Here is a 13418-nt window from a genome sequence, read left to right as displayed (position 1 = left end):
GCATCGTGTCAACATCAGGAGAAGAGAGCAGAAGGCAGAAGGCAGAAGATTGAAGACCGGGCTCCTTCGCTATAGCAAAAGAGCGGCAAAAGAGCAGAAGAGAGCGGAGGAGCCCGGCAGAAGGTCCGGAGAGCGCGGAGAAGAACCGGAGAGACCCCCGAAGAGAAGAAGGCAGCAGACCGGGCTCCTCCGCTATAGCAAAAGAGCAGAAAATAGCGGAGGAGCCCGGCAGAAGACCCGGAGAGCGCGGAGAAGAACCGGAGAGACCCCCGAAGTCGGAAGAAGACCCCCGGAGCTGTCTAATAAATTACTTTAAAAATCTGTGTAGTGTTTTTTTTTTAATTGACACTTTTTCCCTAGGTGAATGGGTAGGGGTACGATGTACCCCATACTCATTCACATAGGGTGGGGGGCCGGGATCTGGGGGCCCCCTTATTAAAGGGGGCTCCCGGATTCCGATAAGCCCCCGCCCGCAGACCCCGACAACCAACGGCCAGGGTTGTCGGGAAGAGGCCCTTGTCCTCATCAACATGGGGACAAGGTGCTTTGGGGTGGGGGGGCCGCATCACGCCCCCTCCCCCAAGGCACCACCCCCCATGTTGAGGGCATGCGGACTGGTACGGTTCAGGAGGGGGGGGGCGCTCGCTCGTCCCCACCCCCATTCCTGTCCGGCCGGGCTGCGTGCTCGGATAAGGGTCTGGTATGGATTGGGGGCGACCCCCCATGCCTTTTTTTCGGCGTAGGGGGTTCCCCTCAAGGTCCACACCAGACCCAAGGGCCTGGTATGCCCTTGGAGGGGGAACCCATGCCGGTTTTTTATTTAAAATTTGGCGCGGAGTTCCCCCTAATACCAAACAATGCCGGGCATTGGCGGGGATCCAAGTCGGATCCCCGTTCATTGAAAGTCGGACACATGCCGGCTTTATGTCGCAGGGCAAAGTCGGATCCAAAGTAGGACGGCTGTCGTGTCGCACCAGTGTGAACCCAGCCTTAATTGCATTATTACGTACAACGCTGGTTCCTGCAACAGTTGGGATGATGCACTCTCTAGGTCATTTGACACTCTGGATGAGAAGACCACCTCTGAACCTGAGCTCATGCATTCTAGCCTATTCTACTACCCTGGAGTAAAAATTTCCTCCTGGCAAGACCTTCGCCCCCACTGAGCTAAGATCCTTCGTTGGGGACATGATTGGAAGGTGGCAGGTCATGCTGAGCTCCTTCGATCCTTCCTTCTCATCAGTAACTAGACATGTGCACACTGAAATATTTCGTTTCGGAATTTTGTTTTCGTCCGAAAAATAAATTTATTTAATTACTCCCGAAATTCGTTTTTATTTATTTCATTTTTCGTTAAAAATTGCATTAGTCCGAAAATCCAAATTAAGGTCAAATCTGTCATTGAAGGCTTATGGTGTCTGTCGAATGTTCAAAGAAGATTCGACGGAGCAGCTAAACTGTACGACGCCATATCGTTTACCTGCTCCGTCGAATCTTCTTAGAACTTTCAACAGACACCATAAGCCAAAGTACGTGTGTACTTAGTTCTAGCTATTTTACTGCTCCTCCTCTTTGGTTACAATCAGCCAATAACATTCATCATCATCATTATTTTTATTCATCTTTTCTCCCCTACGTCGAATCTTTTCTCCCCTACGTCGAATCTTTTCTCCCCTATGTTAAATCTTTCTCCCCTACGTCGAATCTTTTCTCTCTATGTCGAATCTTTTCTCTCTATGTAGCATAATCTTGGACTAATAGAGTTAAGGTTAGGCACATTCGACCACAGGTTTGATGGACACAGATTGTTATTGTCATCATCATGTCGAATCTCCTATCTATATCGAACTGTTGTAGCAACGAAAATGAAAATAAAGCATTTGTTTATGTCGGATCTTTCCTTTTTCGGATTCTACACTTTCGTTATCATTTGTTAAAACGATAACGAAAATACCTGAAATTCGGACGAAAATGCATTCGGACGAAAATGAATGCACATGTCTAGAATGTATTGTTTTTACATGGGGGACACTAATAGAGTTAAGGTTAGGCACATTCGACCACAGGTTTGATGGACACAGATTGTTATTGTCATCATCATGTCGAATCTCCTATCTATATCGAACTGTTGTAGCAACGAAAACGAAAATAAAGCATTTGTTTATGTCGGATCTTTCATTTTTCGGATTCTGCACTTTCGTTATCATTTGCTAAAACGATAACGAAAATACCTGAAATTCGGACGAAAATGCATTCAGACGAAAACGAATGCACATGTCTATCAGTAACCGCTACTGGTGGCTTACTCTCCTTTAAGACGTTAAAGACTACGTTAAGGCTTGTCGTGTCCCTGCCCAGTCTAAATACTCCAAGCAAGCTCCTGCTGGTCTTCTTGTGCCCTTGCCCTTACCTAAGGAGCCCTGGTCTCACATTGCCATGGACTTTATCACTGATCTTCCACCATCGGAGAATAATACAGTCATTTGGGTGGTAATCGATCAGTTCTCCAAGATGGCTCATTTTGTTCCTCTTCTGCCTCCATGGGGTTCCTTCCCATATTGTTTCTTTTTTTTTTTTTTTTTTAAGTATCTTCTCTTAGCGTGGCTCCACTCCAGCCTCTAACAGGCATCACTATTTAACCCCACGCACCACAAGCCAGCCTTGCCAAGCAACGATTGTGTGAAGGCTTTCCTGGGTTCTTGCTGTGTGCTTTACATTTGATTCCAGTGTACCGACTTTGGCTCATTCTCCTGACCATCCCTGTCTGCTTTGCCCTAACCTTCAGCTCATTCTCCTGACCATCCCTGTCTGTTTGTTGCCCCAACCTTTGGCTTGTCCTCCTGACTATTCCTTGTTGCCCTGGACTGCTGCTTCCTCTCCATTGACCTGAACCAGCTGTGAGCTGGGAGACCCTGGGGGTCACAACCTGGAGTCAGCTACAGACAACTCCTTCATCACCGTCAAATGCCCTGGTTCAAACCTGCTGGCTCTTAGACTCCACGCCCTGGGGAATATTATGCTCTAGCTCCCTGTCCAGGACCATGTCTGCAATCCTGTGTAGCTGCTTCTCAGCACCATCGACCCTCAGCAGTCAGCTGTTGGGCCCACAACCTCCAAGGTCGCTCCCAGTCACTTGATCCCACAGGTGACCTGACACTGCTGAAGTTGGTGAAGGGTTACTTGAAGCTCATCGGATGATCTACAGGTGTAATCACAGCTCTGGTAGGAAAAGCAAACAGAGAATGGGAAGCCCCACATATAAGTGTGGTGTTGCTGTAAGATTTGAAGATGGGGTTTCAGGGCCCTCCTTTTAGCAACTGTAAGTGGGGACACATCTTGGAAAAACTGGTAGGAGTGTCCCTGAAAAAACAGGAAATCTTTGTTGCGAGCAGCGGACAGGAGCTATTTTTGGTGGGAAAATAATCAAGTTTTGCTATGACATCTCGCAGTGGGCCATCTGCCTTATGAGGGGTCTAGAGTTACATAATAAAAAGTTCAGCACAACAATTAGGAGCTACAGAAGCCTGTTTATTACCGAGTCCAGGGAGCTAAAGCCTGAGGTGTCTACTCAGTTGGCCCACACATTCTCAAATTTGGCAGTCATACAGCAGGTAAATTTGTCATGTGTTGTCATACAGTAGGTAAAATAAGTATTGAACGCATCACAATTTTTCTAGGTAAATATATTAGTAAAAGGTTCTACTGACATGACATTTTCACCACATGTCTGTAACAACCTATACAATCAATACATACAAAGAAGCTAAAACAAATAAGTTCAGAAATTAAGTTATGTGTAATAAAATGGATTGACACAGGAAAAAAGTATTGAACACGCTAACTGAAATATATTTATTAGTTAGTTCGTATAAAATAATCTGTTGGTAATGACAGCTTCAAGACACCTCCTGCATGGAGAAACTAGTCGCATGATTGTTTTTAAAAAAAAAACAGTCTTCAAATCTTGAAGGTTCTGTGGGCCTCTTGTAACTCCGCAAGATTTATACTGCTACATATCTTTCGTAAATTAACCCAAATTAGTGTATATTATTTGGTCTTTGTGAAAGTTATAGAGTCTACAAACTATGGTGCCAATCTACTGAAAATTGATCACACCTGATCACACCTGATGTACTGAAATCCTATCTCATTTCTAAAGACGCTAATAAGTCAGGAAAGTACAAATCCCCCCCCCCAATGACCCCTTTTTAGAAAGTAGACATTCCAAGGTATTAAGTAAGTAGCATGGTGAGTTTTTTTAAGTTGTAATTTTTTCCCACAATTCTTTGCAAAATGAAGATTTTTTATTTACTTATTTATTTTTTTACAAAATTGTCATATTAACAGGTTATTTCTCTCATTGAGAATATGCATACAACAAATTACACCCCAAAATACATTTTGTTACTCTTCCTGAGTATGGCGTTACCACATGTGTGAGACTTTTACACAGCCTGGCCACATACAAAGGCCCAACATTGAAGTAGCACCTTCAGGTGTTCTACAAGCATAAATAACACATCTCATTTCTCAACCATCTATTACACTTTTGAAGGCCCTGGAGCACCAAGGCAATGGAATTGCCCATAAAATGATCCCATTTTGGAAAGCAAACACTCCAATGTATAATCTATGAGGCATAATGAGTCTTTTGAACGGTTCATTTTTTTCCAGAAGTTTTTGGAAAATGTGAAAAAAAAATGAAAACATATTTTTTTTTTACACAAAGTTGTCAATTTATAAGATATTTCCAACACATATCAAATACATAGCAAAAATTACACCCCAAAATACATTCTGCTACTCCTCCTGAGTATGGTGATACCACATTTGTGAGACTTTTACACAGTTTGGCCACATACAGAGGCCCAAAATCCCAAGTAGCACCATCAGGAGTTCTGGGAGCATAAATTACATATATAATTTCCAGGCAACCTATCATTTTTGAAGGCCCTTCATATTTTTAACACATAGCATGTACATACCAAGAATTACAATCCAAAATAAATTCTATTGCAGAAAGAGTGAAAAAAAGTATTATCTGTGCTTTTTGTAGTGTCCACAGAGGAGAGCACTGGTCCAGGCAACAGGCAGGGATGTGCTTAGCAGCAGCAATAGTAATTATCCAGGCAGCAAGCAGGAATATTGTCTATAGTCAGCACAAGGATATTGTCAGCACAGCCAAAGCATTTGTCCATAGAAATTGTCCAGGCAGAGACAGCCAGCACAGCCATAATATTGGTCCTGGTACACTGTTACCTGCAGACACTCATTATTGTACTGCTCCCCAGCCCTTCATAAACATACTGCCTCATGCTACAGCTAATTATTTGCATAGTCCAAGTAGCAGGCAGAGGTGTGGTTCGTTAATGCGGCAGTAAGCAGCAGGTTGAGGGCCACAATCAGGTAAGACCTGTGCACAGGGGCACAGGGGTAGAGGCTTCGCCCACCCAAATCGCTATGAAGCCTCCGGACTCCAGACCCTAATCCAGAAATGATGAAATCTGGAGAAAACAAAAAAAATAGTTTTCTCCATCTGGAAAAACAATTCTGGGGCCCCTCATATATGTGAGACCCCTGTGTACTACAGTAGCAGGGCAACAGATCAGTCCAAGCGGTAGGCAAAAGCATAGTCCATAAAAAGGCCAGGGTCAGTTCACATGCAAGCAGTCCAAACGGTAGGCAGAGGCATAGTCAAAAAACAGGCCAGGTTCAGTTCATGTGGAAGACAGTGGCATGGTTATTTGGGGAAGCATGGAAAATGGTCAGCACAGATGATGAAAATGGGGAAATGGTTAAAATATGGGCTAATATTTTAGGGATGTATTATAAAGTTGGAAGCATTCACCAATGCAAAGGCCAGGTTGGGAGGGACACTGGGGAGAATGATAGCTGGTATCTCTTCGAAATCCTCTTTTGCTCCACATGCAACATTTTTTTTACCATCTTCGGCCTGCTTCAGATGGTGGAATGTTGTATGGCAAGTGGCGCTCATGAAGTCGGCTAACAGCATCAGAGGGAAGGTCTTCTGGGGGGGTCTTTGTTGATAGATGAGGGACGTGACAACTTCTTCTATGAATTTTAGGAAGGGGGCGGGGCTTTCCGTGGATTTGGTGTAGACTACGTAGAAATTATAAATGGCCAAATGGATGAGATAAATTGCTACCTTCTTTACCAGAACCGGGACCTCCTTATTGACAAATAGGGCTGAAGCATTTGCTCATTGAAATCCACCCTCCATGTAGAGATTATAATCTTGGACACATTTTGGTTTTTCAATGGGACCTCGCCTTCTTTGAACCTCAATTGTAGTGTCGTCATGGATAGTGGACATCATGTGCACGTTTCTGTTATCCTTCCACCTCAAGGCCAGCAATTCATTGCATCTCAATGTTGCTCTTTCCCCCCTTCGCAGCTTTTTGTTCACTAGAGATTGTGGGAAGCCCTTCCTATTCTTTCTGGAGGTTCCGCAGGTCAGGGTTTTTGCGATGTATAATGCCCTGTACACACGGTCGGATTTTCCGATGGACAATGTCCGATCGGAGCGTGTTGTCGGAAATTCCGACCGTGTGTGGGCGCCATCGGACATTTTCCATCGGATTTTCCGACACACAAAGTTGGACAGCAGGAGATAAAATTTTCCGACAACAAAATCCGATCGCGTCAATTCCGACCGTGTGTGGCCTGTTCCGACGCACAAAGTACCACGCATGCTCAGAACAAATTCCGACACGGGACAGCTCGTTCTGGTAAACTTAGCATTCGCAATGGATACAGCACTTTCGTCACGCTGCAATGTAAAAAATGGTTTAATACAGCGCACTCTCTTCTTCTTTATAATGTGACAAGAATTAAGTAGTTTTGCTGCTCATATTCACACACACTTCTCACAAAGTTTGATTTGTGTTTTTTTTGTGGGATTCCCTAAATATATTGTTATTAGTTGTCACATCTGACAGTTTTATATTTTTTATGTTTTTTTTTTTTTTTTTGATTTTAAGCCTTTTTTTTTCTTTAATGTTTGGATTTTTTCCAAGGCTGATCTTTGTTCAATGTTATTTTTATTTTTACTCCAGAATATTTTTGTGTGTGTTTTGTGTGTCAAGTTACCCCAACACCATTGATATCTTTTATTATTTAATCTCAAGGAGATTGTTTGTTTGTTGTTGGTGACCCTTGTTCATTTCACATTGTATATTTGAAATGTACCTGAATCCTCACAAACCAACTGTCCTTTTTGAAGTAAAACACATAGGAGAGTATAATTCAAAACAAAAATCCTTTATTAAGGGATCAGAACCAAACAAAGAGGAAGGCAACACTGGATCAACAGCAGAAATTAGTGAAGCCTGGGACCCCCACGGCAGACATCAATTCTTCAACATCAAAATTGGTGGCCTGAGGAGTCCATATGTAAGGGAGGGCAGTCTGGTCCAGGATTCACAGAGACTCGGATAGCAGCAGATGACATCTGTGTCCGCAGGCTGTGGTACCACAAGAGGCTGCATCTTTTGGCCGACCAGACTGGATCCAGGGCAATCACTCTCTGGTCTTCCTTTCACACTTCCTTCCGGGCTGTGGCTGTGCAGTTGGAGATGTGGCAGGAGGAGGAGTAGGACCTGGAGGAGGAGGAGGACCTGCAGGAGGAGGACCATCCCAAAGCTGTGTGTGAGGTGTAATTTGGCCCCTCACACCTTTCGCCAGAGCCTCAGATATGAGGGCCTCACACATGGCTTTTTGGCCCTCCTCCATCCTCTGCATTTTATATGCTATGAATGCAGCAATGTTCTCCTGCCTGGTGTGTGGTGCTCCCAGGACCTCTGTAGCCCTACAAAAAAATCTGATAGCCGCCTCCTCTAGGGCACTCCTCCTACTGCCACTTTCTCTTTCCAGGGGGGGTGGAGGGACCTGCAGATCAGCCAGCCGGCTCGGCCCGGCCACCTCCTGGCTGAGACTTCCCTGTGTATGAAAAAGGGACATAGTTGTAATGTTTTGCATCATCAATCACAATCCTTAATTAGTACTCCCAACTAACATATAGTTCACATCATTGATTGGACAAGCAGAAATATTTAGAGGAATGCTATACCTGGCTCAATCTGGGCTCCTCTACATGTGGCCTGGAAGGCCCAGGTTGGGCGTCAGAAGCCTCAGCCGGGGGGGAAGGAAGCGTGGAAGGAAGACTGGAGAGGGATGGCCTGGGTTCAGTCTGGCCTGCCAGAAAGTGCAGCCTGTCGTAGTACAACATCCTGGGGACATAGATGTCACCTGCTGCTCCGGATCTCTGTGAATCTAGGACTTTATTGCGCTCCCTCAGATATGTGCTCCTCAGGCCACCAATGAAAATCTTTAAAAAAGTGATGTCTGCCGTGGGGATCACCTGCTTCACAATTTCACACAATTGCTCCAGTGCTGCCTTCCTCTTTGTTTGGTTCTTGTAATGGGGGTGTTTAATCTCCCACAGACAGGGCAGCTCCCTTAGCATCTCTATGAAGACTGAAATGAAGTCCTTATCTTTCAGGACCATATCCATGTTCACTGCAAGACACAACACAAGACAAAGCCTAATGTCACACCAAACTCTCCTAATCTTGTTACAATATAGGCCTCAATCTATAGAAGCAGTATAGGCCCAAGTTTGTCTCTTACCTTCGTTCTTACGATCGCCGCGTCCAATGCTCCTTCCTCCGCTCACAGATCAAACGTAATACGCACGCGTGTTACGCTTTATATACACTGCACATGCATGTAACTCCGCCCGCCCCTGACGTTCTTTCTAGTGTATTCCCCGCCCCTTTTCGTTCGGCGCAGTGGGGGAAGAGCATGATGGCGGACATACAGCAGGTGCGGGCTAATTGTAGCAACGAGGAGGAGGAAAGGGCGGATCCAGGCACGTCCCGATCCAGAAGGAGACGTTTTAAGGCCACAAATATGTTGTTTGGGGAGATGTTGGAGATGGTCGACATCATGAGGAAGTCCGACTATGACAGAAAATATGGGCCTTACCCCAACCCGAACATCCGAAAGGCCAAGATCATGGCGAAAGTGGTCAGGAGTCTTGAGCGGAATTTCGGGGTACGAAGGTCTAAAGATCAGCTCAGGAAGCGGTGGTCGGACCTGAAGTTGAGAGAGCCAGAGCAGTACCGAAAGATCCGGAGAGTGCTGCAAAAAAGTAAGTAGTTGTGCTGTGTTCCTATTCTTTCTGTCTTTATTACGTTCGTTCTGCTCCATATGCTTTTATTAGTTGTAACGTTTCAAAAGGTCAACTTTAATGTTCATGGGCACATTATTCGTTCGTATCAAACATTTTTCTTTCGGCCTCTAGAACATATTATAAATATTTGTTTGTGTAGATGGGTTTGTTACTAGAATGAAATGCAAACTAGATTGTGTGTAAGGAGAGGACACTGAGCAGCTGTTTTCACATCTGGACACTGGAGCACTAGTGTGGGACACAAGAACACCATTTTTATTAGGGGGGGGCCACACAGGTGCTCCAGTGTATACTATAGGGGGGTATCCATCTGTGAAGCTTGTACCAAACAGGTAAAGTATTGCAGCTTGACAAAGGGCAATAAAAAATATATATCTTGGAACTCTGCAAAAATAGACAATTGTACCCCACTTCCAAGCAATGTTTCCTATTTCTATAGTTCTGCCATCAAATATCTGTGTGCTAAGTATACCATTTTTGTTTTACATAGGGGATAAAAGACTCGGAGGACACCCCTCATCCCAGGAGACCAGAGACCCCCCCCCTCTGGAAGAAGGGGAAATACCCCCAACCCAAGAAGCTGAGCAGGAGGAAGAAGAAGACGTGGTGGAGATTGGCACCACAACAGGTGAGTGTCTGCGACCACAGACTCAGGTAAAAGAGATGGATGGTGGCAGATTTTTGAGACCTTTTTTTTTGTTCTTTATCTCTTTTTAGGTGATCGTGATCCAGAACGCTTTACATCTGAAAGTGCCCAGATACTGATCGGGGAGATCATGGGGTGTAATCTCCAATTGCAAAACATCCAGCAACAAATCAGTGATGTTATTAAAAAAAATAATAACATCATTGATGTTTTGGGGCAAATTTAAACCCCACAAAATCACCTGTTTTATTGTACCAAACTTTTTTAAATGTTTAGAAAAGCCAAATTTGGAGGATGCACACAGTGTGCCAACATGTGCTATCTGCCATCACGGGAGATCAATGGACGCGTTTTGGGGGTGCAACCCCTTCCTCAATTATAAAGTAGCATTGAGGAAGGGCTTGCTCCCTCCAAACACGTCCCTTGATCCCCCCTGATGGCAGATAGCACATGTTGACATTCGTAAATTGGTGTGCATCTTCCAAATTTGGCTTTTCCAGGGGTGATTTCCCCCCATCTGAACGCTATATCAAACCCAGTTCCTAAATACTGATGTCTGATATAGCCTTCAGGTTTTACCTAATGTGAACTTTGTAAGTTTTTTGGCTTTCTTGTTGGTTTTACACAGGCCTGTTTTATCTGAAATGGATATTTTGATTTTTCAGAATGCTACTGCAAACATTGTTATACAACAAACATGTTGGTTTGTTTTAAAAACCTTTGGGAAATGCACATGTGATTGTGCAGGTATAAAAAAGTGCCTTACTCAAGAATGTGTGGATTATTGTCTCAACACTACAACACTTTTGGGGTGATGTAATTGTTGTTTTATGCAAAAATGGGGGTTATTTCCTAAGGGCAAATCCTCTTTGCACTACAAGTGCAGGTTCAGTGCAGTTGCAAGTGCACTTGTAGTGAAATGTGTTTTTGCATTTAGGAAGTACCAGCCAACACTGTTTTCTATAAGGTTACCCAATCATGACATTTTCTGCACTCAACACATTTCTGTCAGGGTCAGCTAAAACAAACACAAGCAGTAAATGTCCACCAAGAATTTCTTTTGGTTGTTTTTTATTTGAAAAAGGTGTCACAGATTGTCTGGCATATTGATAGCCCCCCTACCCGCAAAGAACTCCAGGTAGCGTAACCGGACATCACGGGCATTCAGGGAGGGCAAGCCAGGACGGCCACTTTCAAGCGCCATCAGTGTTGATGGATTAGGGATTCCGGCCTCAGGCCCAACTGAGCCAGCATAGTTGGCTGAATGTTTTCTTAAAAAATTATGGAGAACACAGCAGGCAAGTATTATATGGTTCAGTTTATACTCCGCCATATGAATGGGTGTCATAAATAATCGGAACCGGCTGGCCAGGATTCCAAATGTGTTCTCCACCACTCTTCGGGCTCTGGCCAGCCGGTAATTAAAAACCCTCTGTTCCGGGGTGAGGGTCCTCATCGGGAATGGCCGCATCAGGTGGTCCCCCAGCGCAAATGCTTCATCAGCAACGAACACAAATGGGAGACCTTCAACATTGTCCTCTGGAGGTGGCAAGTCCAAGCTGCCATTCTGGAGACGCCTGTAGAACTCCGTCTGGGCGATCACTCCACCATCGGACATCCGGCCATTCTTCCCCACGTCCACATACAAGAACTCGTAATTAGCCGACACCACCGCCAACATCACTATACTATTAAACCCCTTGTAATTATAATAGTACGACCCCGAGTTGGGTGGTGGGACGATGTGGACGTGTTTCCCATCAATTGCCCCTCCGCAGTTAGGAAAGTCCCACCACTGGGCAAAGTGGGAGGCCACAGTCTGCCATTCCTGTGGCGTTGAAGGAAACTGTTGAGGAAAAAAAAAATAAACCTTACTATTTTTTCACAGAAACATGGCAAGCAGATTAGACACAAACATTATGGGGCAACCTCCAGATAGCATTTACTAAGGGGAATTTAACAAGGCCAAAGTATAAGGTACACCTATCATATTCCCCCTCCCCCCTTTCATGGGCCATTTCTAACATTATAGGGGGGGAACTCTTGGACAGGTATCCCTCTTCACTTCATTGAGAGATGAATGCCTAAATACAGGGTATTACTTGGAACAGCCCCTCCTTAGTTACACTATTGGCAGACCACTGGACAGGTAAGAAGTGTCATAATACAAAGATATAAATACACATTGTACACATTTGAGGACATTTGAACATTCTGCTATTACCTATCAAGATAATAATAGGATACAAAAACTTTAAACAGTACCATTGGAAAGTATACAGGCAGGCCCTTGCACTACATGCTTTGGGGAATTCATCCATAAATCTGACCAGTAATGAGATGGGTATAGTGTGTATGGGTTTGGCAAAGTCAGCAGATAGATGATTGAGGATAGATAGAGAATTGGGATCAGCTGACTTAGCAGTTGGGGGGGGGGGGGTTAAAAAAAATTGGGGGACACCACAAAAAAAAGCCTCTGGTACTTTGCCTGAATTTAAATCAAAAATAACATTTCCAAACATTTTAGGGGGTGTTTGGGGTAAAGCACTACTATGGAGCTGATAAAATACATTGTTAAGTGACTACATGAGGTGAATATAGGGCAGGAGACACCATGCTGGGGAGGTTATTGAAGGGCAAATATGTATGAAGGACATAAAATAATAATTACATAAAAATCCAGCATGCATGAGGACAAAGGGGACATTCACAGCATATTACAATCATGGTAATTAGGGAATGAGGGAAGAAATACAATATATTATCAAACATTAAATACAATAAAATGGGATATAAAAGGATAAAAATCTTACCTTCATATACTCCTTCTGCAGGACCTGGATGATGGCAGAACAGGTCTCTGGGATAATGATACCCAGAGCCTGGGGGGAGATGCCTGTCAAGAACTTCAAGTCCTGCAGACTTCTCCCTGTCGCCAAATACCGCAAGGTAGCGACCAACCTCTGCTCCGGAGTGATGGCTTGCCTCATGCAGGTATCCTGCCTGCTAATATAGGGGGTCAGCGAAGCCAACAAACGGTGAAATACGGGGTCCGTCATCCTGAGAAAGTTCCTGAAATCATCAGGATTATTCTCACGGATCTCACGGAGCAAAGGCATATGACAGAACTGGTGACGCTGAAGCAACCAATTCTTGGTCCATGAACTCCTCCCCACCCTGTTCATGGACTGGACTTGTGTCAAGGTCAGGACCCCAACACCAAGCCCCCGCACAGCACGAACTCTACGAGGAGTACGCATACGAAACATGGCTAGAAAACGGTCGGCTGCTCAGAACGAAGTAAAAGAACGCACTGAAGAACAGCAAGGCCTGTGAAGAGCGACCTGAAAAACAGCAACGAGCAGGCAAGATCACACAGAAAACTCTGATACGAACTGACTGCACGCACTGAAGAGCAGATACAAACCCACAAGCACAAACTGAACGTCAGAAAACGATCTGAAAGCCACGAGTCTGAAAAAGCGCGAATCGTCTCTCACCAAACTTTTACTAACACGAGATTAGCAAATGGAGCCCAAAGGGTGCCGCGCTTGGTTC

Source organism: Aquarana catesbeiana, linkage group LG04 (assembly GCF_042186555.1).
Source record: "Aquarana catesbeiana isolate 2022-GZ linkage group LG04, ASM4218655v1, whole genome shotgun sequence".
NCBI classification, from domain to species: Eukaryota; Metazoa; Chordata; class Amphibia; order Anura; family Ranidae; genus Aquarana; species Aquarana catesbeiana.
The sequence above is the reverse complement of the archived record's forward strand: the minus strand, read 5'-3'. Positions refer to the sequence as shown.